The 25,489-nt window shown below is 41.5% G+C and overlaps 1 long non-coding RNA gene across 1 annotated transcript; it reads right to left on the reverse strand.

The window, feature by feature from the left end:
* Positions 1–22,767: 22,767 nt before the first annotated feature.
* LOC144318657 (uncharacterized) lies at positions 22,768–24,904 on the reverse strand. The gene is made up of 2 exons (XR_013384717.1): positions 24,788–24,904; positions 22,768–22,987 (listed from the first exon to the last, which is right to left on the reverse strand). It is a non-coding gene; the product is annotated as an uncharacterized LOC144318657 (long non-coding RNA).
* Positions 24,905–25,489: the final 585 nt, after the last annotated feature.

The following is a 25,489-nucleotide window of genomic DNA, read 5'->3' on the forward strand; positions in this document are numbered from 1 at the left end:
TCTCTCTCTCTCTGTGACTATCATAAATAAATAAAAATTAAAAAAAAATTTCTCTACAACCCCATCACATCACCTTGTCATCAAATCACAGTTCCTTTGGGAAAAAAGGAAACCTGGTTTCTTCCTAATGTCTGGGAAACAGCATGAGTTGACTTCTTCTGTTCACATACCTGTCATATTAGTTTGTGAGAAGATGCCATAGCAAAGTACCACAGACTAGGTAGTTTAAACAATGGAAATTAATTTTCTAACAGTTCTGGTAGCTGGAAGTCCAAGATCAAGGTGTTGGCAGGTTTGAGTTCTCCTAAAGCCTCTCTCCTTGGCATGCAGGTGGTCACCTTATTGCTATGTCCTCACATGGCCTTTTCTCTTTGTGCACTCATCTCTGGCATGTCGTTTTTCTCTTATAAGGATACTGGTCTTATTGGAATAGGCCCCATGCATATGACCTCATTTAATCTTAATTACCTCTTTAAGGGCCGTATTTCAAATACACTGGGGACTAGGGTTTAACATATAATTTTTAGGGGACACAATTCAGTCCTTAATACCCTTTAAGATATTTTTAAGGCTTGCATTTAGGTGAGGACTTTGGCTACAGTACCAAGCATGGACTTGAACATTCTTGAAGATGTTTGCAGGTTAGCTTTTAGCCTCAATGATGGTAGACACAATATTCTAAAAGTTGGGATTTAGCTCTGTGCAGTCAACCCTATTATGCCTGGTTCTGAATACTTCTGTGTTGAAAGGAGTTTCTATCCTTTTTCTTTTCTTTCTTTTTTTCTTTTTTTTTCCTCTTCTTTTTTTTTTTTTTTTTTTTTTTGTTATGAGGTGAAAGGTAGATATTGCTGTTCGGGTGCTAGACTGATAATCAGACCCCATCTGAAGGAATCATAGGTATTTACTGTCCTGTGATATATAGGTCTATGATAGGGATTCACTTTAGGAATAAGATAAAGTAAGCAATTTGAGTGGACATTCATTAAGTTCTGGGTCCTTTCTATGACTACAACTAGTGGCTGCATGTTTAGCAAGCTGGAAGTTCAATTTATTTACTTTTGCCAGAGAAGCTATGGATAGGTAGAGCTAGAAGTTTGCATGGAAATGGGTAAGCTGATTGGCATAAGTAGCCCATGAGTTCCCAAAATGCATAGTTATGGTTTGCCAGTTAAGTGTAAACTAAGATGATCCTGACCAAGGCCCATTAGTCCCTGAGATGAGGTCACCCAGAGAATATAAAGAAGAGAGAATGATGGCCTGGACCCTATTCCAAGTAGCATCATCAAGAAAAAATGATGATTTTGAGTCTGTGAGGCAGTGGGGCCAGGACTCATTTGAGCAAGTCCCTCAGATGGCAGGTTGGGATGTAGAGACTGGCTGTGTGAGGAACTGAGGAGTTGTGTCTCTAGGTGGCAGGCCTGGGTTGGTCTGGGGCACCACTGGATGATGTAGATGGAGAGGAGTGCCATTATCCCTTCATTTTGCAGGCCCGTGTGGCAGCTGTATTTATTCAGATGCAAGCTTTTGCTGTGTGTAAAGGCCTTTTCCCAGAGTTGGCTGTCACACCAGGTCTCTAAGTTGGCAATGTGGAACTTATTCAGAAGCAGCAGCTTCTGATGGATGGTAGAGGGCAGTGCCTGAGTTCTGGAGTCAGTGGAAAAGGTAGGAGGTAAGACGGACTCAATGAATACTCGTCAACTAAGGGAACTACTTGGGTGTTTTCAGGGAAAGGGCATTCTGTAATTTAGGCACATGGGATTGTGCTGGGACACTCTGATATGATTACTCAAATCCAAAATGCCACCTTCCATGGAGAGAGATAGATCCACACATTGAGTCAGAAGTGTCTGGCCCAGTTTCCCCACTTCTTTCAGTGGTCTTTCAAAAACATAACCACAGTGGAGTGGTTGCGCCAGATCTTTCAATGGTTCCCAGTTCTGGTATTCTAGAAGAGAATTGTCATACTCTTGCCTGGCATGTAAGCTCTGGCATAATCTGTCCCGTACCCACCTTTTGTCCATCCTCATTGTCCTTACTGGCTCCTTCTACATTCCTGCCAAAAGCACTCTGTACCCTTACTGAGGCTCTTTCCTTATGTCCCAACCTCCTAACCAAATTCTTACTCACCTGGCAAGACCTAAGTCAGTATCTTCTGGAGACACCTCTGAACCACTCAGAGAATTAATCATTCTCACCTTCATTTGACTTCAGTATTCACACTTCAGTTATAGTGTCTATAGTAGTATGCAGAGTGTTTACCTAATTTTGTCATTGTCGTTCACATCCTTTTATACCGAATCTGCTTCCATACTCTTTAAGCTCCACAAAAATCTGGATCTACTCCAGGACATATAAATCAGGCCTGAGATTTCATCATAAGGGTAACAGAGCTGCACAAGAGACTGCATGTGCATCCACAATGTATCCCTGATGGTAAAGTCAAGCCTCTGACTGGGAAGTAGTGAATATTGTGTAAAGTCTATTTCTAAAATGCTAGATCCTTAAAAACAAGAGCTTGTTCATCTTGCAGTTCTTTCCATCAAGCCCAGAGCATGGCACTTAGTAAACCCAGAATAATGGTTTGGAGATGAAATGAACATTGCACTTGCTTGGTCTATGAAGCATGATATAGAACTTCTAGACATTTAGAGTAGGGTTGTTCAATGGAGATATGTGAGCAGCCTATGTAATTTAAAATTTTCTAGAAGTCTTTGTGCATTTTGCATTGATGGCACATCTCATTTTGGACTAGCACCATTTCAGGTGCTCCATAATCACATGTGACTAGTGGCTACCACATTGGGCAGTGTGGATATAGAGTATAATTTTAAAAACGATGCCAGGAAAGAGACAATGGTTTTGATCCAGCGATTTAATGATGGTCGCATTGGTGACTTCTAAGTTCCAATAATATTTCCTGCCTTCTAAAAATCACATTAATTTTATGTCAAAATGCCCTCTTCCCCAAAACTGCACAGTAGATTGAGGTGAAAAATGCATAGGTATCAGCATTTAAATGTAAATGTAGAGGTCACAGTATTCTTAAGGTGTAGTGGAATAAATGCAGCCTCCCAGGGTCAGGTGTTTTTAACATGCAAATAGCATTGTGAAGTCCTGAAAGAGATAGAGTTTTCATTTATGAAGCATTACAATAACTCCAAGACCCTTCATTTCACAGCAGAATTTCCTGAGCTCATTATGTGAAAAGGAGCGTATTGTCTAGTACATTGTCTTGGGAAGCTCATCTACTCCAACTCCAGTAGATGTGAAAGCTGTATGTTTACATGAGAAAAAAATTTCATTAGACATCCCTGATGGTAAATTTTGTAGGCAAGGATCCTTGCGTAAATCACTGGTGTGGCTTTGCTGATTTCCTAGTCAAACTCAGGCTGTGTGTCACTGCACGCTGCAAATTAAATTTCGATGAGCTTGGGAAAGTAATTGGGCTGTGAATGTTACCCATTACTCAGAGAATTGTAAATGTCCAGAAATGAAATCAAATGATGTAAAATCCAATTAATGTTTTGGGAGCAACAAGGACCATAGAGATATAGAGCAGTCAGGAACCTAAGTTCAACCCCTAGTATTTCACATTAAAAGAACTCAAGGCCTAGAGCGGTTTGAGAAGCTCACCCAAGGTCAAGCAACTGATCTTGGCTACAACTGAATTAGGATCCATTTCTACTGACTCCTTTACTTTGAGGTCATTCCTCTTAACGCAGCTGCCCGTGTTTTCCTGGCACCCCTTGCTTTCTGCGACTGGCCATTTCTCTGAACCGTGTTGTCTTCTGGAAGGAGAGGGAGAGGAAGAAAAGCCGAAAGGTGTCAGCATTAGCTACTTCCATTGTTATATAGCGTATAATTGCTCCTATCCCTGCCATAGCAGAATAGAAACATATGATATTATATGTAAATGTTGGTTTGGGGAAAATACTAATTTCCTGAGCCAGAAACTGATGGAAGAAAAGTGGGAAAAAAAAGTGGGTCAGACAATGGAAGGAATCTGGGACAAGAAGTACAATTCCACGTGGAACTCAGCTATTGAAAAAGGTACATGGGTACTCAATCAACATTGACTTGATCAATAAATTGAAAGTGATAATATAGGAAGGAGAGGAATCGCTAGTGGTCCTTTATCAAGGCTTGGGGCTTTTTGAATTCAGAAGAGTTAGGGGTCCTAAGAGTAGATCTTAAGGGTGCCTCAAATGAGGTGATTATGAGGGTAGGCGGGCAACTTGTCTCCTATAGATAGATGTGGCACTGGCATTGGTGGGTCACACTCCCAGATAGGTTGTTTCCCAGCTGTGTGCCCTTAAAATAGCTTCTTGTCCTCTTTAAACAAGAGGGCTGATCGCAGTGACTGTTTCTGGAGTTCCTGCACCAGCCCTGTTATTCTAGGATCTGTGGAGCGGTGGGGAGCTAGTGTCACTGTTCATGGAAAATGGAAGAATTCAAGGATTGAGCACGTCTATAGAAAACAGGCACATCATGCCATCTTTCCCTTTGATATGAAGAAATGTGACCTTTCCTGCCTCTCTTGATGGCTTAGAATAATAAACTGAGGGGGACAGAGGGGGCCTGGGTAAAGCCAAAAGAGGGAGATTTTCTTCCTATTCTCTGAGAAGCTCTAGCATGGCCTCTCCTCTCCCATTATGTTCTGCCTTAGAAACAAAGTCATCCCTGTGCCTCTGTACATGGGTCTTGTAACATTCATTTAACAGCATGTTTATTTTAAGTCTCTGACTCGGCACTGAGGAGAGATTGAAATGCGCCAGCCTCAGGCACTTTTGATCTCCTGCTCCTCGTGAATGTGGCATTCATCACGTAAACGTAATATATTTATAATCAGGGCCAAGGCAGCATGACCTTGTTTTATTCTAAATGGATCAGAGGCAGCTAGACATGGGGGCTTCCTGCTTTAAATCAGATGCAAGACATGTTAGCCGTCAAGGACTTCGTTATGATTCAGTTGATCTCTTTAGGTTTGATCTGTTTCTTTCTTAGTTATTTGTATAAGAAGAAAACAGAAAATTGGTGGTGGGTGAAGGAAATGTGGTAGGGGCTCCCCATGACACCAAACTTCAAGGGAATGGAAAGTTGATCAGTGTGGCCTTTCCATTAGAAGGGGCTGGGGCAGGAAGACAACATCATGTCCAAGGCTTAGATCTTTCAACCCAAGGTAATTAATTTCTAAGCCACATTTTTTCCTTTCTCTGCAAACATTGATCATGAAAATTAAAAACAAAAAACAAAAAACACCCTGAGTCAATTGTTATTTATCGCTTCTCTGTGCAGCGGTGTTTAAAGAACACTCACCAGGAATGCTCAAACACATTTTTTTTTTCCTCCCAGGACTTAGTCTGGGGCCAGCCCTGTATATAAATAACAATATAGGGCGACAACTCCAATCTTCTTCAGCCCCATCTTCTGCACTGTTCTGCCTTACTCTGCTTTAAATGTCTCTACTAGATAAAGATGCAATCCCTTTCAGTGACTTAAATTGCCCTTAAAAGTCAGAATGGGCAAGTATTGCTTATTTTAGTGATTGTAGCAAGTGAGAATCAAAGATCCAGAACTGAACATTTACACAGAAGGAAATCTACAGGGGCGTTGTTGCTTTAAGGCATCTGATTATTTATCCACCTACAGCTGGTTCCTCCACTCTCCCACTCCACCCACCTACCCACCCACCCACCCACCCACCTACTGTTTCCCCTTGTTACAAGGTGTTCTATCTTGGAGATGAAGCAAGTGAGGGCTAAGCTAATTAACTAACCAGCAGTGATCTACAGCTTCAGCACCTTGCATTCCTGAAGATTTATCCCATTTCGAATTCATTGCCATTTCCCTCCAGGGAAATAAAGATTGCTGCCTATTAAAGATGGGGACAGAAAAAGGCACCTTCACTGGAGACAGCCTGTACAAGAAAATAATACTGTAATCATTCCCTCCAATCAGCTGAAAAGGATTAAATCTTCTGCTTCTAAAGTAATGTTCCAATTGAGCCTTGGGGAAGAATAATTCATGATTAGGGAGAAGGCTGGTCTAGCAAATGTGAACATTATGTCCATTACTTAAACACACTTCCTGGGCTGACTGCTAATGTACCCAAGGGACTCCAAGCCCCAGCAACTGATAGGCGCAATGAAACAGGCAGACAAGGACAAGAAGTATTATCATCTGCATTCAACAGCACTACATAGACTTTACCACTGCTAAATCACTGCCTTTGGTAAATAGCCCAGATAACTCATTTTAATAGAAGAATTCTTCTCTTCTTTATGTGTATTAAACAACAGACTCTTATGAGCGGTGGCAGTGTATTGATTCCTGGGAAAGGCCGTGTGAATACCAATTCTGTAATTTATGCTGTTTTGTGGCTCTGGCTGTATTTGTTATGCATAGTGTATTAAACATTCAATAGCTCAATTTAATCTTTGCAGCCAAATTGCACAGCACATCATGCCAGATAGTGGTTGTTTCATATACACAGCCCATCTGCTTCCTGTTCTATAATTCATTCAGCAGGCAAAGTTTCTGGCAGCCTCAGGCTACCAAAATATATATATATCCTTAGGGTACCAGAAGTGCTTGGCACTCAATTAGTTTTCCGGGTTTCTAGTGCTGTGTGTGTGCCTGAGCATGGGTATGTGTTTCCACTTTTATGAGAATTAAAAATGGGAATGGTTTGCTAAGTTCTGTGTCCTCATCTGGACAACTTTTTGTAAACTTGTGGGCTTTCACACAACCCAAAGAGAAAAAAAAAAAAAAAAAGAAATGAAACACAATGATCCTCTCTCTTGGGAAATTATCCATTGCAATAAAATGTGTTCTCTCAACCGTCCCTATCTAAATAGATTGATTTATATCTTGTTGGATGGGGGGTGGGGGATAAATAAAACAAACCCCAAAGTACTATAAATTCTTGGCTCGTTTCTCTGGACAAACCATTTGGTATTAACTCTCTTATGGTGAATGTTTATTTTTCCTAAATCCCCTCCTCTCCTAGAGGCCTGCCTCTGTCTCTCAGAGTCCGTGGTAACTTTGTCCTTGCCTCATCTCCACTTTCTATTTGCTTTTAAAGAAGTCAGTGCCTAGATATTGCCCAGTGGAAAGCTACATATGCAGTTTATTGAAGTCTTTCTGCAACTCCCACTACAAATGCCTGATTTTCAGAGCATTTTATGGCCTTTACCACACACAGGGGACATGGACCACCCTTGGTTTGGGGTAATCATTTTACCCCTTTTCGGAAAAAGTGACGGATGAACCCATCTTATGGATTAGAATTACAGCTTCTCAGAGCGGAAGTAGATCATCCATTCCAGTGACCTCATTTTACAGGTAATAACAGCTAACACTTGTGTAATGCCAACAGGGCCCAGGGAGGCCTCTCAGAGGACTGAAGTGAAGCTTGCCTGGTGGGGACTGTGGGGAACTACAGCACCCATCCCTGAGTCTGAGGAGGGAGCTGATACAGAGCTACAGAGAATTCACAATTACCATCACACAGAATGTAGGCCCAGTGTTTCCAGATCTTTTGGTTTTTCAAGAGAAGCTGAAACCTGGAATTTTCTTTTTTTTTAATGGGAAGTCTACTGTTGTTTTTTAAAAAAATGTTGGCATTAAATAATATTATATTTTTTTAAAACACTGCATGGGCCAAACAAAACACATCTGTGGGGCTGTCAGAACATATGGGCCTCTGGTTTGCACACTGTTTTCAAGTTTATGCCACCCTATTCCATACATTCTTACGATATTCTCCTGGTAGGACCCTGAGGTCTGGGGAGATAGAGTCTTGTCCAAGCTTATAATCTAAATGATAGGGTAGAACTGGGATCGAGATTCAGTCTGGTGGCATGTGCTCCAGGGCTCCTTTGACATAACTATGGTTTCCCCTGTGGTATACAAAGATTCACCCAAAATTCTTTTTCTAGTAATTGGGATCTTCTCTTTGTAGCAGAGAACTTCACTTTACTTCTACTTTTTCTGTACCTCTCTGGTCTTAACATCATTGGTACATGTTATTTTTGGTTTGATTCATCCCAGCGTTTCTCCAGGATTGGGATTATGATCCTTGGGTAAACTGTATGTCCAGCACTTACAACTTAGGATGAAAACAAAACAATACTTTATCCGACTGTCCTTAACATTTATTCATTGGTGATGATGTGTCTGTCTTATCTCTTTTCCCCCTGATGAAAACTACACAAACCATTGACCTTTCTGTTTATTCTTCATTAATTGACAGTTCCTTGGTGTTGCAAACAGACCCTTGACTTAGTAATTTGAGTGTTCAGACCTAAGGAGCAATCATAACTTCCAATCTGACTTGTTTGTGGTAGACAGATTCTCAGAATGACCTCCAGTGACCTTGAGTATTATAGAATACTTTTCCTTTTGAGGGCAGGTGAGGTCTGGGAATTGATGAAATATCACTCTTATGATTGTGTTATTTTGTGGGTCAAAAGGGAGATTATCCTGGTGGGTCAAATCTAATCACATGATACCTTTAAAAGCAAAGTTTTCTCTTGCTGGTAGTAGAAGGGGAAGCCAGAGAGATTCTAAACTTGAGAGGGATAACATGTGCTTCTGTTGACTTTTGGGGCCACATACTAGGACTCTCACAGAGCCATAAGGAGCTGAGAGTACTTACCAGCCAGTAGCTAGGAAATGGAGACCTTAGGTTTTTTTTTTTTTTTTTTTTTTTTTTTTTTGACAGAGAGAGAGAGAGAGAGAGAGCAGGAGCAGGGGGAGAGGCAGGAGGAGAGGGAGAAGCTGGCTCCCTGCCAAGCAAGAGCCCCATTGTAAGGCTCAGTCCCAGGACCCTGGGATCATGACCCGAACCCAAGGCAGGTGCTTAGCTGACTGAGCCACCCAGGCACCCTAGAAATAAAGACCTCTGACTTATAGCCACATAGAACTAATTTCTGCCAGTCACCTAATGAGTTTAGAAGTGGATTCCTTTTCAGAGCCTCAAGATAAGAACGTAGCCAGCCAACACTTGATTTCAGCCTTGTCAGACCCTAAGTAGAGAAACTAGCTGAGCCATGCTAGACTTTTGACCTATAGAACCGTGAGGTAATAAGTGGATATTGTTTTAAGCTGCTAAGATTGTAGTAATTTGTTACACAGCAGTAGCAAACAAATACAGTTTTAAATCTCTCTTTCCCCTGCCAGGCCTTCAAGGATGAAGGGGAGCCTCTTAGCTTATCCTTTTCTTCTCTTCAGGTTCACCTTTTCGTGCTAGCTAGCTGTGGTTTTGCTGGGGGTGAGGGGGAGAAGGGATAGAAGGTTTGCTGAGGGATAGAAGGTAGGAGGGTAGAAGGAAGAAGATGTAAAAAGTAGGATGGTTCTTACTTGGCTGGTGTCTTCTGCCTTCTGGGCCTGCAGAGGGTCCAAGTGGGCTCTGTTAGGGGCATTTTGCAGGGACTTTGGAGGTTTTTTGCTGTCCTTTTCTTCCATAGCCCTTTTGGCCTAGACGGATGCTTTCTTATTCTGAGTTCCTGTGTGAGCTTGCTCTCTTGAATGGCTCACAAGAAACATGTGTTGCTCACCACTCCCTCCCCCTGCACCCATGACAATGAGCACAAGTTGTATATGGATATGTGTTGCTGTGTATTTCTGGCCTTGCCATCAAAACAGTTCCCTCTTCCCTTACCGTTTTATTTGGTATTGGTATTGTGGGCTGGGGTCAGGCCACAGTCCAGTCTGCTTTGTCTTTCTGGTGAATGAATCAGACATCAATTCTTTATGAGTTTCAGTGACAAGCAATCCATTTCAAAGCTCTCTGAAGCAAGGCCTTGCAAATTCTCTCCTTAGAATGTGGAGAAGAGGCAGCATTCATCACCTCTTCCCCTAAGGGACAGGTGGTATGGTAGAACCAGGCTGTGGAGAAGCAGGCTCCATGCAGGGAGCCTGACATGGGACTGGATCCCAGGTCTCCAGGATCACACCCTGGGCTGAAGGTGGCGCTAAATCACTGAGCCACCCGGGCTGCCCAGAGCTGGAGTTTTTAGTGGTCAGATCTGGTGGCTTATTGCACATCTCTGGAGGGCTCCTCAGTCGACTTTCCTTTTGGCGACCTGTGCTCATTTTTATTCCTGAGCATTTCTTATTCTGTGTGTGTATCTTTTTTTCATCTGTTTCCCTCTTTTGGATGTTGGGAGCTTGGTGTGGTGGTATTTCATTCAAGAAACCCAGTCTGGCCAATATCCATGATCCTTCTTTCTTGTTTTTGCTTACCCATTGCCTACACTTCTTTCTTCTCAGTGTCTGCTTACGTTGTGCCAGGCTTAGGCCCTGGGAGATGAGCTTGTTGGCAAAACCTGCTCTTGGAGAACATGGGTTCAGATGGTGAAGTGGCTTTTTGACACAGCTGGCCCTCTTCATGTGAGTCACCTGCATTGCCAGAAACACAGAGGCATCTTGTTCACGAGACTTAAAACAGCCGTTCCAAGTGATTGACTGAGTGTCAGCCTCACAGGTTTTGGGTGAGTATCTGCTTTAACCAGCCAGTGGTTTCCTGGTCTAGAAGATCATGCCTGCGTAGCTTGTCTGAAAGGGCATCTGAACATTATTCTTTTCCTATCCGAGTCCTAACCTCTTACTCTTTAACTCCCAATTAGATTGGCAGTACCTGCCTTCCTTTTCCCTCCTCTTTATCAAAACCATTCACACTATATGACTGACAGTTTAGATGTTAGTAGTCCCAGGGTGTTCAAAACATTTAGTAACAAGGGCTTTCAAATTTATGACATTAATACAGTGTGATAGGTGAGAACTGGATGGTGTGTGTGTGTGTGTGTGTTCGTCCCAGCCCAGAATTAGCCACCTATTATGTAAGTTGAACTTTTATTCCCTTGCCTTCTCTCCTCTAGAGCTGGTGAGTAGATCATTGCCTTGGTAGAAATGGCAGGTTTTCCTAAAGACTGACAACTATCATGTCTATTGTAGGGCTTGTCAAATACCTATGAATTTCTAACAGGAAATCAGTCAATTTGGGTCAGGAGGGTATAAAAATTCTCATATTATATCTTCTAAAGGGACATAGTAATAATCCATACCAGTTCTCATTGTCTAGTTGTGTTTGTTTTTTTTTTTTTCCAGTAAGTATTTTTAAATACTTGCTATGTCTTCACTGTGCTAGAGGCTCTGGAGCTCACAGAGAGGTCAGATAGACCATAAGAATTCAGTCTGGTGATGTGCATGGGGTCTCTGAGAGCAAGGGGCCGTGGTGTCCCACACAGTAGGAATGGATGGGTAGGAGGAGATTGCTGGGCACCTAAGCATTGCTGAGAGCAATGAGAGGTACATATAGAGAATGGAGGAACTGTAGACCACCTTGGCTTCCTTCATGATTTAGTCCAGGCCTTTCCCCCTTATGTCTGTTTTCCAGCCTCCAGCCTCCTGGCTCCTTTCCTCCCCTCCTCGTCTCCATCTCTTCTTGGCACTGCTCTTCTTCCTTCTCAGTCTGGTTCTTCACCACCCCCTTTCCCATTATGCTTCGTGTCTCTAAACTTCCAGAAGGGTAAAGGGGAATGGAGACCTAAAAGAGTCACACCATTCATTTTCTCCATATGCTATTCAAACTTCAAAAGAAGAGAAGGAAATTTGATTTTAGATGTTAGGCTTTTTTTTCACCCTGCAAGCAGTTCCAAATTCCAATTTTTACTCTCCATTGAGGAGAGTGATTATGCACTAGGATTGAAATAAAGAGGGTGCAGGGGCACCTGGGTAGCTTAGTTGGTAAAGCATCTGACTCTTGGTTTTGGCTTGGTCATGATCTCAGGGCCCTGAGATTGAGCCCTACATGGAGCTCCATACTCAGTGCAGGGTCTGCTTGAGATTCTCTCTCCCTTTGTCCCCCCCCCCCGCCCCCGCTTATGTGTGCTCTCTCTCTAGAATAAATAAATCTTTAAGAGAAAGAAAAGAAGGTAGGTACAGAGGGTTTGTGACAGGAAGTGGAATTTATAGCCTACCTCCTCCCAGGCTAGTTCTCCAACAATCCTCAAAGAGCAACCCAAGGTCAGAACAAAGCACATGGTGAGTTTACAGTAGACACAGACCCTTGAGTTTCAGGAGGCAGATGTGAAAATTGCCTCATCTGCTTATGGCTGTTTTCTGTTATAGTACCTCTTGCTTTTCAAACTGGCCTGCAAATGAGTTCCCAACACAGATACTTGTCATTAGCTGGCATATGGGAGAGGCAGTGTGCAATTTGTTGTTGCCTAAAGTAATCCCTGTACTCATTTTGCACCAGAAATAATTGAGGACTTGCTTTGCTATTGGGAAATAGGCATACCCTGACTTGTGTTCTTTTTCACAGGACACAGGACAGATGGTTTCTAAACTAATGTCTAGTGATGAAACAAAAGACTAGGCTCCTTTCTTTGATAAGTGATTCTTGTTGTGAGTGCAATAAAATATTTCCACAGCTTCCAAAGTCAGCCTACTTGGCCAGTGAAATAGAAGGGAATTAAACACAGGAAAACAAACCTAAAACAAAATATTATATGAAGCAATAATAATGTTAATGCTAATTGTTCTCCATGTGGAGATCTGAAACCTCCATGCCACCTTCCTTAAAGAGGAGGATGGTTTTGCTAAATTAAATGGGCTTGGCATAAACCAGACTCCTTATACACTGAATGCTTCAGTAAAGAGTATATTCAGAGAAGACATAAACTCTCAATGCATCATAAGGCAAAGGGCTGTAGGGAATAGTCCAATAAAAGGAAAAAAGTCTGCTCAATGAAAACACTTTACAAGTGAATATATATATTCACACTAAAAGAGATATCTTAAACTCTAACAGAGGTACCATTCAGGTGATAACAAGTGGTGGCAATAGCTATATGCATTTCCCCTGGCCCTAACAGAGAGCCAAAATTGGAGGGAGTGCAATGTACAGGAAATTATAAGCACTTTATTCCCATTTAACTAGATTTTCCTGTTCTGTAAACACATGAGTCTCTGACATTCCCACCCATTCTGGGAGGAATGCATGCTCTTTCTCACTTTAACCATTTGGTCGCTCAGTGAAAAGCATCACCATCGCCCTGCTCAACCCATTTAGCACCTTTAAAAGTCACTACATGGATTTAGTGATTAATGATGATTGATTTTTTCTTGCCAGCTTAATCGTCACACTTGAGTGGGGCTGATGTAGACCCAGCTGTGCTTAATTAGCCCACAGGCCTTAGAAACCATATTTTAAAGACAGGCTTGTAATGGAAGAAGCCTTCTTGATGATGCAGCCTGCTGAGGTGAACCCAGACATGTGGCAGGCACAGTTTTTCATTAGGTCCAAGGAGCATGTTGGGGAAATGTATATTGTATAAAAAAAGCCCTGTGTTTTCCTTAGATTTTGGAAAGCTATTATTGCCTTCTAGAACATGGGTTATAAAGGGAGATAGATCAATAGGAATTTCTTTCTCTATGGCATGATCTTGGCTAATTAAGACAAATGCTTGTTTCAGTTTGGAAGGTAAGTGTATCATCATCCTACACCATTATATATGGCATATTTTTAAATTCTTGGTGGATTTAACCTTCACTAGTATCTACCTTAAAATGTGAAACTCCTTATTATCCTCGAAAATGTTCATGTCTATAAGGCTGTTTTCTTTTATTCAGGATCTACAATAAAAAATCAACCTTCTTCATTCCCTTTGTTTGGCTTCCTTCCTTCCTGCCTTCCTCCCTTCCTTCCATCCCTTCTTCCTTCCTCCTTGCCTCCCTCCCTCCTTTGCTCCCTACATTCCTTTTTTCTTTCCACTAGATACATCCTTTGAGTCAATAGGAAAATTATTTCTAAACTCAGCTTGCTCCCTATCAGTCAAGAGGCTTCCTATTGACCTTTATGGCATGAGCACTTGCCCAACTGGGCATCATCCCCTAAACTGTAATTTCATTTCATACACACTAGAGAAGCTCATCCAAGCATTATCATGGCTTGTTTTGGGTATCCTCTGGCTTGAGTCAACTAATGAATGATAGAGGAAAGCTGTGATTCTTACTAATACTTCTCTTAATCTAGGAGGCCCGAGGTAACTTTATGAGGATAGGATGCTAAGTGAGTTTTCAAGGAGTATTTATAGATACACTTATAGATATTGCTGGGGATTATAGAATTGTTCATATGTGAAAGTCATAAAGAGATAGGGAAAAATGTTTTGCAAGGCTTGGTCCCATACCATTGGGCTGCTGGATAGTGAAATTCATGATGCAGTTTTAGTAAAGGGAAGATTAGTGAGAACATGGGGAGTGGGAGTGGTAAGTACAAGTCTCCTACAAGATGCCCAGAAGCTTGGAAATTGTTCCTCAGAGAATTGCCTTCCAAGGGTGGTGGAAGTTCATATTTGAAACTTCTGCTAAGTGCTGATGAAGAGAATTGTCAGTGTGAAAGACAATATTGTGTTGTTGAAGAATATTATTGTATTTAAGAAGAATGCTACATTTATTCACAGCTCTTTGGGCCACAAGTGACAGAAACTCAAATTTGATAGTTTATGCAAAAAGGCTTACAAAACTTGGAAGGAAATGGAGTACAGCTTATAAAACTGAAGTTGTAGCATAGGATCCAGGGCCTCAAGAACTAGCACCAAGCAGTTGACTTCAGGTTTCTTTCTCTACCTCTTTCCATCATCTTCATCTGTCTACTCATCTGTCCACATATGCATCTGTTTATCCATCCATCCATCCATCCATCCATCCATCCATCTCTCATCTCTATACTTGACTTTGTTCTGCAGATAGTATTTTTCTAAGTGGCATGGTTTAGCAAACACAGTGAGAAAGGCTTCTTTGGCCAATCATGCATATACGGTTCAGTGGAGGGACACTGTCTGGCCCTGTTAGGTCATCTGATCCTCCCATAACACAGCGCAGGGGAATAGGGTATTATTTGGCTAGGCATGGGTCATGTGCCCATATTTGTATGAGTGGTTATATCAGCACAAGAAGGCATAGAATACCTTGCTGGGTACACAAAATTTACAGAGGACTGTAAATTCCATTATAATATTACATGCAGTAAGAATACCTTTTTCTGAACAACAATTTATTCTGTTCAAAGCATTTTTACTTGAATATTACCTAAATTTTTGCTGACAATAGCGCTATGAGGGGTTAAACAGACTTAGTCTCTCTTTCCTGATGAAAAACCTGAGTCTAGACTAAATAGTACATGCATAAAAGGGCATAATAATAACTGAAGTATTTTTAAGAACCTAGGGGATCTAGGTCTAGTTCTAGTTCTGCCACTAATGAGGCTCTCAATATTATCAAATCGCTTCACTATTTTGGGCCTCAAGTGGAATTGAACAAGTTCAGTAGTTCTCAAACTTTAATGTGATCGTTAACATTGTTTATGAAATGGTCATTGTTGAACTCCACCCTCAAGAATTTCTGATTCAGGAAGTTTGGGATGGAGCGAGAGAATTTGCGTATCTAATAAGTTCCCAGATCAGTTAGTTTCCAATTGCTACTGTAATAAACCTAGTGGCTTAAACCCACACAAGTTTATTGTTTTATAGTTCTGGAGACCTGAAGTTTGAAGTGGGTTTCAGTGAGCCAAAATTAAGGTGTTGGCAGAACTTTGTTCTTTCTGGAAGTTCTAGAGAAGAATGTATTTCTTTGCCTTTTCTAGCTTCTAGAAGCTCCTTGAATTCCTTGGCATGTGGCCCCTTCATCTTCAAAGTCAACAATGTAGCTCCTTTAAATCTCTCTCTGACTGACCTCTCTACTGCTTCCCTCTTCTAGGGTAAAGGACACTTGTAATTACATTGGTCCTACCCAGATAATGAAGGGTAATCTCTCTGTTTTAAGGTCATCTGATTAGCAACCTTAGTTTCATCTGCAATTCTAATATCCCCTTGCCATGAAATAGCTTATTCACAGGTTCTGGGAATTAGGACATTGACATCTTTTGGGGGAGCATTAGTCTGCCTACCACCACATCAGGGTTCCCTCACTGAGAACCAGCTATTATTCCATTTTACTCAGCTATGAAATTGCAGTTCTGAGATAGCTATGCAGCAGCATTGTTCTTACTTCTTTGAAAATGGACTAAGGCTTACACATTTTTACATTAATTCCTTCCATTGGTTGAACTCTACTACAAAAATAATTTGCTCGGGAGTTAAGTTGTTCCCCAAATAAAAGCCATTTTCTCTCTTCTAAACTGGATGGACTCAATGAAAGCCTGCATCTAAAGCTATTTTCTGCCATGAGGCCAGATCTAGCTCAGTAGTGAAGTAACATGAGCTTTGAGGCTTAGAAGGTCCATATTCTCATTTACATCAAATAGTCTGTCTCATGTTTATTTTACGGTTTTATGGTTTCCATTCTTGAGTTAGAAATTTTTCTAGCATTAATAAACTGCGAGAAGGGCCTGAGAATGCAGAGAATGCTACAGAAGGCTTCAGTTTCTATACTCTGGTCTTAAGTCAGTTATTGGTGAGACAAGGTTTTTGGTCAAATCTCTTAGGAACTGTCCAGAGTTGATATGGGAACTGCTTGCTTGTCTACTGTTTTCCTGCTTCCTTCCTCTTCATCATTTTGAATCTGGGCAGACAAGTATCTGTCCGATGGTGTCTCACATGCATATCTTAGATTCTTGCAATGAATAAAGTAATTCTTACTTTCTTCCTTTCCCTCCCTTCACCTCATCTCTTATTTGCATTTAAATATGAGTGAACCTAAACTTCCCTTTGCAGTAGAAATCCACCCAGCTGTGTGGTAATCTATATATTTTTTTTTTTTTATTTATGATAGTCACAGAGAGAGAGAGAGAGAGAGAGAGAGAGGCAGAGACACAGGCAGAGGGAGAAGCAGGCTCCATGCACTGGAAGCCCGACGTGGGATTCGATCCCGGGTCTCCAGGATCGCGCCCTGGGCCAAAGGCAGGCGCCAAACCGCTGCGCCACCCAGGGATCCCGGTAATCTATATTTATAGTGAATTAAAGCTTGATTTCAGTCTGAAGTCATGGTATTATAACCCACTCTATGAGACTGGCAAAGTAGATGCTCAGTCTGGGCAAAACCTCCCTGGGGCCATTTTTGTTTCTTCTTTTAGCTCCTTTTCATCTTCCTATACTCACTTCTTTCCCCTTTGCTGCAATTTGCTCTGAATTTAATGTGTCCTTCATTTAACATGGATTTAGGCATTTTATTGGGGAGTGCTTGAAGGTCTAAAAAAGTAAGTCCCTAAAAACAGAATCAGGAGGAAAATTTCTGTTGGTATTTAAGTAACAGTGTGTTTGCTAACTTAACTGCAATTTTGTTAACACGCATTAAAAGGAACCCTGCCAATTTTGGAATCTTTTCTTTTGAAACCACTAATTACCTTGATTTAAATTGATAAGTACCTTACTGCCCTAAAAGATTTAATGTGTTTTACTGAAGATACGTATTTTCAAATCTATAAAAATATGTGATACATATATAATATGTATATATTATATGTAATTATACAATATGTATATCTATGAATCCAGGTTAGTATAATTAGTGTAATTGAGCATTACATTTAGTTCTGACTTTTCTGACAATGAAAGCAAAAAGGGCAACTCGATTTACTGTAATAGTCATCTGGAAAAATGTTAGCTTAGCAGTTCCTTAGGAGAGCTAGTAAATATTTTAGATACTATTTTTTTTTTGCAGTCTTTTTTTTTTAATAAATTTATTTTTTATTGGTGTGCAATTTACCTTTTAAAGATATTTTCAGGGATATACAAATCCAAATGCTGTAATATTGTTTATAGCAGCAAAAAAGTAACTAGAAGTAAGCACTGAGGGAATAGAGATATAATAATATTCCATGCCACTGTTTCATAAAGTAGTATGCATTCATATAATCTTATGACGGCAAAAGAAACCATGTTGAAAATGATTATCTTTCATTCTGTGAAAATGTTTATGATGATACACCTGGAATATGTATACACTATAACAAAATATCAACAATATCTTTATTTGGATAGTGGAATAATAGATCATCTTTATTTGCTTGCCTTTGTTTGTTTATACTTTCTCATGCAAACATTTATTACTTTAGGGCTTTCTCTTTTTCATTAAAAAAATTGTTTTCCTCCATAAGTCTTTCAAGCAAGAGGCACTTGACAGCCTTAAGCAATATATGATGCCTTAAACAATGGTTTTACCAAAAAACCAGAACATTCTTCATGAGACTTATTGACATCCGATGGCATAATTTGGTGAAGGCATTTCTTTGTATCATGAAGCAAGGTGGTAGCAATCCGTGAGCACTAGGTAGATAATTTCAAAGTGACTTAATAGATATGCAAATTAAAGAGAAGTGCTCCTTGAACCTTACTGCCCACACAAAATACCTGGAGATCCTGCTTAAATGCAGATTCTGATTCAGTAGGTCTGTAGTGGGGCCTGAGATTTGGCATTTTTAACATGCTAATGGTCTATATATGCTTTGCAGGGTAAGGCCTAGAGCACCTAAGGAATCAGATGGAACTTACTGATTTCTTTTTTTTAAAAAAATTTATTTATTTATTCATGAGAGACAGAGAGAGAGAGGCAGAGACACAGGCAGAGGGAGAAGCAGGCTCCATGCAGGGAACCCGACGTGGGACTCTATCACGGGTCTCCAGGATCTCACCCTGGGCCAAAGGTGGCGCTAAACCACTGAGCCACTAGGGCTGGCCATGGAACTTACTGATTTCTGCTCCAGGCTGTTCATCAGAGTCACTTACAGAACTTTAAAAAGTACAGATTCCAGAACCCACCTCAGAGCTAGCAAATTGCAAGTTTTGGAAGTGGACCTTGGAGATACGTATTTTATAAAGCCTCCTCAGTTATTTGGATAAAGTTGGATCCTAGACAGTGTGTGTATGAGGTTCATTTCCTGAGACAGTCTTATCTGTCACTCAGTCCAGTGGAAATTTTGATAGGAACAGCACAGAAGCCTGCCTGGAGTATGGCCTGACTCTCTGGTCCTGTGTAGAAATTAGCCCCATGCCTTGATAGCAGACATTTGGGTGGCAGGCTTGTTCATAGCACTCTAAGTGAGAAGCCAGGTTAGTATCGTCACCCTATCTCTGCCCACTGTGGGCCACCGTGATTGTTTCTAGAAGCAAGATATTAATTTTCCATAATTCACTGTAGATTTGCTCAAATAAATATATTGCCAATTGCATAATATTATCTAACTCTGTCAATGAGTTTATCTACTAACATATTCAACAAACCTATTATTGAAACAGAATCATCATTTTTGTAATTTCATCTCCCCCACATTTAACTTCTTAGATAAGAAAAAAAATCTCATAGGTGATGCTACAGCTGTCTCTTCAGAGTGGACAGATTAATTATATTTGCATGAGATACAGGCTGGACTCCGATTATGATATATACTGAGCAAATACCCACATGAGCTCACTAGGTAAGGTTTGCATGGAAACTGAAAAATGAGTGAGTTGCCAAGGAGGTCACCGTCCTTTGGGATGTCTGGTGCATGCAGAAAGCAATGTGTGACAGCATGGAACACGTCAGTTTATCCTCTAGTGAGGTCTGACCCAGCAACTAATATATGCCAGCCTGTCACTCAGAACTATGCTCGTGCTACTGGTATCTACATATGCTTGTATTTGAGAGCAGCAAAACCCTGGCTTTGAGTTTTAATAAGGCATACCTAATTTCCACATAAAAATTACAGGTTAACCATGCTAGCATGTGGTGGGTGATTTCCATCTCATGTGCAAATTTGCTTTCCACAGACCTTGCTTTCCAACAGGTTTCTGGGAAGCCCACGTAACTGTAGTGTGTAGGATAGCTAATGAACAATTCCGTGATTAATAGATTAACTGCGGCTTTGTAACAGATAAATCAGCACCTCTTACTAGCATACCTTCTGACTGTCGGGTTTTATTTTTCTGTTGCCAGAGTTAGACTTTGTACTGCAAAGGCACTGTGACCTGGCCCCCTATGGTAAGGCTTCTTTTTGGTGAATCAAGCCTTGATTTCTCGGAGATGCTTTTTATATTATAATCCCTATTATGATAACCTGCTGAGCCAGTGGGTTGTATGAATGCTCCATACAGCTGTCCAGGAATGATTACAAGATGAATAATTTTACCTCTTGGCAAAAGAGAAGAGTTTTCTCCATTTTTCCCTGTCCTCCTTGCCCCCTCTCTCCTTTGCTGTGCACTCAGAGGCTTCTTTTCTCCTTTGCCCCAGGCAAGGGTAATTATTCACATCACCATTAAAGAAGAGCTATGAGCTAAAGTTCAAGACCAAAATGATACCGATGAACATCATTTAGCTTCCCATTTGGAGTCCTTTCAAGTTTATTTTTCTCTTGACTACAGCTGCCCAGCATATGTGGTTCACCCGGCCACACAGCATTTCCTCTTCGATGGGGACCATTTATAATCAAACTGTGGATCTCTCCACATTTACTTCCTTCCCAACCTCTGCTGCTTTATCTTCTTGGTCCCCTTCTCTTTTTGTGTCCTCCATTCTTTTTCCTCTTGCTTCTTCCCAGCTTGCAAATGAAGCTGGGGCCTGGCTCCTCCAGGGTCAAACACATAATGTAATGGCTTACCTCCTGTTTGATTTCAGCCCTGGTCCCTGGGGGGACACCGCGTTATTGTTGTGGCCCAGCTTTGTAGCACCACAGGCTAATGGATCAATTCAGCCTTCAAAGCATCCTATGGCCTGTCGATATGAAATTCTAGCAATTACTGAAGGGGGAAGGCTGGGAAGCGGCTGAAAAACATTCCCTATTGATCACTCTAGAGTATGATGAACTTGTTTAAGAAAAATTGATCTGACACATTGATTTTTTTTTTATCAGAGAATCTCATGAATGCAATTTAAGTCACCATATTTCTTGCCTTGCAGAGTGTTTTCTTCATGAAGAAACTGTGAGGTAAGCCAGCCAATGAGAGACACTGAGCAGAGTTGCAAAGCTTCCCACCCCTTGCTTGCTCCATCAAGAAAGGGAAACTGTTTCCGTGTTAAACTTGTTTTTGAATGTAAGGTCTCCTTTGTGCTTGATGCTTTTTACCCTCTCTTAAACCGTCTTAACCAATTTTCCCTTCCTCCCAGGCCCTCAGCTCCTCTTCACCTTCTAAATGGAGGTTTTTGTTGGAGGAGCAGGCCCCCAGATACAGCATATGCTTCCTCATTTATTGGATGGAGAGTAGGTTTTGGAAAATGAGAATCTTTATTATGGCCCAAAGTAGCTCTGTCCCTTGACATATCCAAAACTATTTGGACAGTGATGATGATGGATTGCAAACCCTGGAGCCATTCACTCTCTGAACAGTGTCACATCTGCAGCACATGCTTGGACAGTTGCTGTGTCAGCCAGAACTGCACCATGGACTTGAAGATGTGCCAGAAATCCTTACCTACTTCTAAATACCTCTCCCCATGCATCTCTACTGGGTGACTCTGTGCCTTCTCCCTCAATCTGACCTGGCGTGCTCTCAGGGAATAGATTACTAGTTTCCAGATTTGGTTGATCATTGGCATCCTTTGGGAGCTTCGAAATATCCAGATTCTTGAACCTGATTCCAGACCTGTTGAAGCAGAATCAGAGAGTGGAGTCTAGGAATTTATAACTAAAAAGCTCCCCTAGTTGAGTCCTTTGACCAGCCATGTTTGGGAACCACTGGATTAGATAACAGAGGGGTGTATGTGTGCATGTGTGTATGTGCATATGTTTGGTAAAGAGAGAGTTTTTAGAAGCATGAGAGGAGAAAGTTGCCAAAAAAAACAGTGCAATATATAATTCATCCCTTTAGAATTCCTTATTAGCACTTTGAATTTGAGTGTGCTTGTACAAGAACTGGTTGATAGAGGAAGTTAGCTGACACTAAGCCCAAGAGAATAAGACATAAAGGTTGGAGCCGTTTCCAGAGAGAGTTGTACTGGGGGTAGAGAAGAGTACAGGGAAGAGATCTGGCACACTTCAGTGTTGCGTCCAGAAGAAACTCTCCGGGCAGGGTTTCATGCCTACGTCACAAAGGAGAAAAGATACCTCTGTCTAAAAGTTCTGACGGCTCAGTCATGCTAAAGCCTGCACCCAGCTTCTCTGATGTGCATAAAAGAAACTAGTTTCCCTCCCATCTAACAGATTGTGTGAAAGTGGAGAACCATATACCCAGACCTTTCAACACAAGAATTTAGGAGCTGTGTCTTTAATAACTTCGTCAAGCCTCACAGAGAAAGTTCTAAAGTGGTTGACCCACAAGGGAAATGCAGGTTGCCTATTCAAGAATACATCCAGGAAATCTGTTCCCAAATGATTTTCCATTCCATTATCTCAAAGACCTGCTTTCAGGGGTGAATTTTTAAGCAACTTTGCTGCTTGCTTGGTGAGTTTGAATAAGCTGAGAGGTGAGTCAAAAGAATCTTCTGCAAGTCATTTAGATTGGAGATGTTCATGTACTTGGAAAATAATCTAAGTTTCAGTGCAGTCTAGTAAATTCAACTTTTAACCATTTAATTCTTACCAGCGTTACCTTTTTCTCTGGGCTCCTGGTAGCTTACGTAGGTAGACTATATAATTTGCCACAGTCTTTCTCATTCTTGACTGTACTCTATAATCCTCTGGGAACTTGAACTAGTACTCAGGCTTGGGTCGGCCCCCAGAGATTCAGACATAATAGGTCTGAGGTTAGGTCTGAGCACTCTGGTGAAAGCTCCCCAGGTGATTCTCAGTTATGGACAACTTCAAGAACCCCTGGTCTATTTAGATTCAAAGACAGCAAACTGAGATTTTGCCAGAGTTCAAAATATTTCTTTTAATTTTCTGCCTGCATACTTCTGGATTTCTGGAGAAGACAATGCACAGCAGAGAAGGGAGGTACCTTCTGTTTGCCAAATTTGTGAAGAAAACAAAGGCCTCCTGTTTCAAGTACTTCTCAGATAGCATGTGGGCTCTCCTCAATACACGGCTCTGCTTTCAGCAAAATTGTTAATTATAGATCATAATAAGCTGTTAGAAGCAAAACACACACATAATTTGAAAGTGAAATGAGGCACAGTACATAGATAAAGCAATTGTTTGTTTAAGAGGTGATTAGCAGCAGCAAAACAAGCAAACTGATACTTGAACCTGAAAGAAATTACACCCATTTGGAATTGTTATACTCTTTGGTTATTTGTGCACTGCAGCCTAATGCAATGCAAAGGTGCAGTCTGTCGCTATCAGGTTTTTTTCTTTCTTTTTTTTTTTTTTTTCTGTGTGTGATGTAGGGAAGGTACAGTCTATGCCATTTTAGAACTAAGATGATATTAAAAGAATAGCCTGTCAGAAGGAATAAAGAAAGGGAAGTGTCTCGGTTTCTCAAAGGAGCACAACTGAGATTTAAATTGTTCTGAGCTATGATAAATTATAAGGCTTTAAAACCACTGTAATCACTGAATGAACAAAACAGTTTGCCTTGAGTAATTATGCCTTTTTGGTCTCCTTCACTTTCAAGTTATTTTCTCCTTGTAAATGTTACACTCTGGCGCTGTGCGCTGTGTCAAAGAGTGTTAATCTCAGTGTGAAATGCTGGGGTTGTCTTTAAGAGTAAGTGAGCCCAGAAATATTCTCAGCTCAGACCAACTTAGATGAAAACACAAGCAACACTCGAACATGACACTTGGTGACAAGAGCTTCTAAGTCACAGCTCCACCTGGGGTAAGGTGGGGCGGGTTCAGAGTTTCATCTGCTGATTTCACACGAGTGTTACTTGACTGAGCAATCTCATGGGCTCAGCCTCAGCACTGGAAGTTCCCAGGATGGTGACTTCATGTGGAAAGATGCCAGTTACTGAATAAGGAGGGGCCCACAGGCTGAAGATAAATAAGCCTGTTATTAGGCTAGATTGCAGTGCTCAAGATGGGAGGGTTAATAAGCAACTAAGGTTAACAGGAAATCCTTAGCTTTTTGTTGCCTGAAGATGCGTTAAGATTTTGCAGCTTGCTGCTTGGGAAAGTTGAGCAAGGGCTTAACTGGGACTTAGCAGAGGCAATACCGGTCAGAGCCCACGGTCCAGGCCTAAGCACCCAATCTGATCCTAAGGTTGGCAGCAGAAGGGGAGGCTGCTCAGTGTGCCTCATCTGTCATTGTTGTCTTTGAAAGTTCCAACAAGAAAGCCTCTATTTAGTGTGTTGAGTGAGAAAATGGAGGCAAAAGGCAATTTTGGTGCTGCCAGATTGTTAGATTGCCTGGTCTATTTGGGTTAATGTTCTGTTCTGTTAAGGGGCAGAGCCTGCGACTTTCCATTTCCTTGGAGATAACAAAGTCAACATGATTACATGCTTGAAGAAGTCATATTAGTGATAAGAGCTAACATGTATTGAGCAATTACTTTGTGCCAGGCATCATTCTACATACCTCACATGTCTTACTTCCTCTAGCCTTGACAAGTATCCTGTGAGGCAAGTGCTTTCATTCTCTCCATTTTAATGAAGAGGAGGAGGCAGGAGTAGTTGGTGAACTTGCCCAACAACACAGATAATGGAGCTGAATTGGGACCAGGTGATCGGACCCCAGAATACTCAGAAGGGACTGCTAAGTATACAGCTTCAGAGACACAAAACCTCCCCTCTCTCTCTGCTGCCCACACCCCCTGGGACAGCATTTAGGCCTGGTTCACCCACCTGCCTACTTCCTCCCCAGCTTTCTCAGTCCCCAAGGGTCCCCAGGACCCAGCACATGTACAAACAGCAGTGCACCAGTTTCCCCACACTGGCCCCTGCAGGAGGCTCCCAAGTCTGTGTTTCAGAAAGTTAGTCTTTATCTGACCTTGTGCCTTTGTGTTGTTTGGTTTGTACAATGCTGGGATTTATGAAATTGCTCTGAAGCACAGGACTTCGGGGAGAATATGTTGATGGTGTCTGTTGTAACTTCCGTGGATGATGTCATAATGCATCCTCTCTAAAGAACTGTGCATGAGCCTCCTGCTAGTTGTAAACAGTACAACAGACCAGGGGATTTTAAAATCCTAGTGAGATTGCAGCTGGAGCTGCAAAAGTATAACATGAAAGGCAGAGAGACAAAATGAAGTCTGATAGAGATGCATGGATATATGAAAGAGGCCAACAATCCTATAAATGCAATTGGACTTTTGAATTAGTTGTGGCAATGGACTTGTCAGCCTGCATGTTTTATGCAGCCTAGCTGGCTACATTCAGGATTTCATGCCTGTTGGCCCTCTGTGAGTGTCAGATTGGTCAGCCCAGGCCCTTGATTTTGATTCAGACCTTCTGAGGTTTGCTCCTCACTTCTTGCTCTCCTTTTGCTGCCCTCATGGAGGGAGGAAGCAGGTCTGGTTCCTAAAGTGCAGTGGCCTGGGTTTGCCTGGGACACTGGATCTTGCCTCTCATTTACCATGTAGGGCTCTCAGAATGTGCCCTCCCCTAAGTCTCCTTCTGTATCTTGTTTTGAATCTACTTGTGCCTCCTCCCACTTCCTCCTGTTACTAATGAGGCGCTCTGGGTGAGGGAC

Source organism: Canis aureus, chromosome 1, assembly GCF_053574225.1.
Source record: "Canis aureus isolate CA01 chromosome 1, VMU_Caureus_v.1.0, whole genome shotgun sequence".
NCBI lineage: Eukaryota > Metazoa > Chordata > Mammalia > Carnivora > Canidae > Canis > Canis aureus.